We start from the raw sequence: 4,078 nt of genomic DNA on the forward strand, positions 1-4,078 counted from the left end.
TCTCCTTGTTTCAAAACTTAGAAATAAAGCCACAGGAGTTGACACAAGACAGTTTAGCCAAAGGACATGTTCAAGGTCTTCTCATCTGCAGTCTCATACTGAGCTAGCTGAGGATAATCCCCAGTGATAACAGCTAGCACTCATTGAAAATTTTCTCTGCACCAAGCAGGGGTTCTTTGTGCAGTATTTTATTTTATCTTGCATCATAGATTCCCTTATTTATGTCTTTTTACAAGTGGAGGGAAAATATGGAAGCAACAAGTGAATGGCAGAATCCAGACTGAAAACCAGACAGAGGCCGCACTCATAAGTTAGCCACCATCATCTTTCTCCGGGGGAGAGGGCGGGAAAGGTGGGTGAGAGCAGAGCGTGTCTAGGTTCACTGAGCAAACTACATCATTTAAACTGTATGCAAGTTCTACCGACAGCCAGCCGAGGAGGGCTGACACTCAGGGTAGAATTAAACTTTGCCCTTACCACAGTTAGGCAATCCCGGGCTCTAAGCAAACAGTATCCCCGAGCTACAAGGACTGGACTGAACATCTGTTATTAAATGTTAGAGCAGGAAACAGAATTTCTGTGCCAACTTCAGATAAGTTGCACTTGGTTCATATGTTTGTTTTCAAGGGGACTTGATGCTAGATCCATAAAATCTGTACTTCAGTTACAGGGCATTTTAGATTCTGTCTTTTTACAGGGGGAAAAAAAATGAGAAAATGGAAGAAATAAGAAATCAAGTTGCAATTAGGTACAAAGGATCTGACAGTTTTTTGTTTGGATAAAAGAAATTAAACTTTCCTGATCCCCGTTTCCTACAATGTAATGATGCTTCAGAAAGCAAAGTACAGATCATGTGATTTGAGCATAAACCAGTTCACATCAGCACCACTGATGTTAACCATTTGACTGCCTACAGGGAGCATATAAAATGTGTTCAGGGGGCCAGGAAGAAGGCCCAAAGTGCTGGGGTGCATGCTTTGCATGCAGGAGCCCCACTTTCAGTACCTGCAACTCCAAAGTACCTGGAGCACCCCACCAGGACCATCAACCTTGACCTCCCCCTGCACCTCCACTGAAAAAGAAAAAAGAAAAGAAAAACTGTACTCCAGATATGGAGTCTTGAATCTCTTCCCAAACAAAGGCAAGGTTCTGCCAACATATCTGTTCTGTCTTCTTCCACTCGCTCTACAGAAAACAGATTTATCTTGGAATGGGCAGCGTTACATTTAACATCAGATATCGCTGTGTTTCCAGGTCAAGCGGGAACACATATGCTCCCTACTGAGGAAAATAAACTGCAATGTATTTTTAGCATCTGCTGCAAGTACTTGCAGCTGAAGAAATTCTGCAGAATCCAGGCTGTGAGGCAATGTCACCTAGATCTACTAGAACTTGCCTTGGGGGTCCATAAGTAGCAGAAGCCCTAAACCCCCCCGGGTCCCTCTGTCCCACACTAGTCTCAATCCCCTTCTTCATATTGGCCCCTCTCAGAAAGAAAAGAAAATCATTCCTATGAAAGAAAAATAGAAACCATCTGTGAAATAGCTATGACAAATGTAGCTAACTATGGCCCATTTGGCACTTTGGATGAGGCCTGGCCAGGAGGAGAGAGTGGCTGGAAGGGGAACCAAGAGAAAGACCCATTGACTGCCTTTTGAGCGGACACTGAGGTACTGGCTGGATGGCAGCTCCCCTCAGGCCCATTTTTGCAAAAGGTGGACTAAGCACTGCTTTGGGGGACCTGGCCTCTCTGTGACCTAACCAAGTCCCCAGGGCCATCCAGCCTCCTGCCTCTTCCTCCAGTGCCATGTGCAGTACCCAGCTGACTGCAGCCCAGATGGATGAGTTTTAATTCCTCTTAGTCTGAAATGAAAAATTTGTTCCTGAGATTCAGTGACAGCAAGACCAATTATTTAAGACCCCCCCTCCATCTTTCTCCCTCTGCATTGTTTGAACCTATATGTCCCATGTTTAAAAACAAACAAACTACATGCTAGCTTTCAAAAAAATGCAGTAGGCCATTGCATTCTCCTTTTGAAACACTGCATTTCTCAAATGGTTGGACACAGCGACGGCCCAGGGTCCCACAGCATTTTGTAGCATTGAAATGTGGAATGCTACCAAAGAACTAAATGTCCGTCAGGTAATTGCTATCATGAAGTTCTGCATTTATTTATTAAAAGATGAAAAAGCCAAAGGGATTGTTTCTGGTTTTACCTGGTACTTTATTACTAAGTAGAATAAAAGTTTCTCTTTTATTTTCTGTAGAAAAGCACAGTGAAACCTGAGTCCCTACATACTCTCCTTTGGCCTATGAAATGATGAGATGCCTTGAAATAATGCCATGAAAATAAGCCTCAAAGTGAGTCTAATCCAAATTAAATAACAAATATTTAAGTAAGGCCTTGTGTGGAGTGCTTGCGGGTATCAGGATGGGAATCCAAGAAGGTGCCTATTTCCGTCTTATTCATCAAAAAGTGAAAAAAAAATTTTTTTCCACTATTTTGTGTTGTCATTTTGGGGTTTGTTTGTTTGTTTGTTTGTTTGTTTGGGGGCACTGTCCAGCAGTGCTCAGGAATTACTGTTGGATCTGTGTTCATGAACCACTTGTGATAGGCCTTGGGAGGGGTCAAACTCAGACTGACCATGTCCAGGGTAAGAGCCATAACCTACCGTACTCTCTCTGGGCACAGCTGTTGTCCAACTCTTGATTAAGACAATCTGTAAACACTGTTGTCCTCATCAAGTTAAAATTGACTGTCATTTCAAAATTCTTAGTGTAGATTTGTTGAGAATTGAGCAAACTCCTTAGTTTTGTGCTCTTGTTCCCTACTTAAGATTCCAAAAGTCACTCAGTTCTAGTAAATCCCCTCCTGAGTTACATCAGCCAGGAAGCACTGTCCTTGTCACCAAAGAGGACATGGCAGACACTCTTTGTCACAAACAATCCTCTCTCCCATCTATTCCACAGTCCCATTCAACTTTCCTAAAATGATTTCCCCACTATTGATACCATTTTTTGATAAATACAATATCTTCAGGTATTTAAAACAATTTGACAGAACAAGAAAGATAGATCAGTGGGCAGGATTCATGCTGGAGACCTGGGTTTGATTGCTGGCATGGCATGGTTCCCCAGGTACCTAATTGGCTGACCCGACTGGCCACCGTGGCACTCAAGTCAGCTCTGTCAAGGCAAGCATATTGACACCTGTACTCCTCTCCAGCTCTGGAATTTACATGTTTAAAACAGAGTATTAAGTGACTATATGCAGAGTTTGGGTTTGTTCTAGTACAAAATATTAAATTTATTTTTTAAATTTGACTTTCTAAATAAAAATATTATTTCTTTATTGATTATTGGGACCCCCTAGCAGTGGTAAGCTCTGGCCTGGCCCTTGTAGTGCTGGGGACCACCAGTGCATTTGGGTGTTTACTGGGCTGTTCCAGTGATGGTTGGGGTACCGTATGGTGCTGAGAATTTGAAACAAGGTCAGCTGAATGTAAGACAAGCACCTTAACCCCTAGACTCTCTCTGTAATCACTAAATAAGTTTTTAAAAATAAGTTTAACACCGTACTAGTTAAATGGAAATAACCCCCAAGGTTATATGGAAAAAAATATTTGGAGCTTTATATTAGAATTTTGTGTTTGTAGGAAAGAAAAAAATTATTTTCCCTCTACCTTTCTGAGACCTCTGCAATAAAAGATTCACAAAAGAAAAGCAAATAAACATTTATTGATGTATGCGTGGGCTGGAGCGATAGCACAGCGGTAGGGCGTTTGCCCTACAAGCGACCAACATGGCTGACCCGAGTTCAATTCCTCCGCCCCTCTCGGAGAGCCCGGCAAGCTACCGAGAGTATCTCGCCCATACGGCAGAGCCTGGAAAGCTACCCGTGACTTATTCGATATGCCAAACACAGTAACAACAAGTCTCATGATGGAGATGTGACTGGACCCACTCGAGCAAATCCATGAACAAAGGGAGGACCATGACCATGACCAGATGTATGCGCATGTATATGTAGGAGATACCCAGGGAAAATGAGTAACTCAGTGGAGGAGAGGGTCCAAA

The sequence above is a fragment of the Sorex fumeus genome, unplaced genomic scaffold (genome assembly GCF_029834395.1).
Source record: "Sorex fumeus unplaced genomic scaffold, SorFum_2.1 ptg000033l, whole genome shotgun sequence".
Lineage (NCBI taxonomy): Eukaryota > Metazoa > Chordata > Mammalia > Eulipotyphla > Soricidae > Sorex > Sorex fumeus.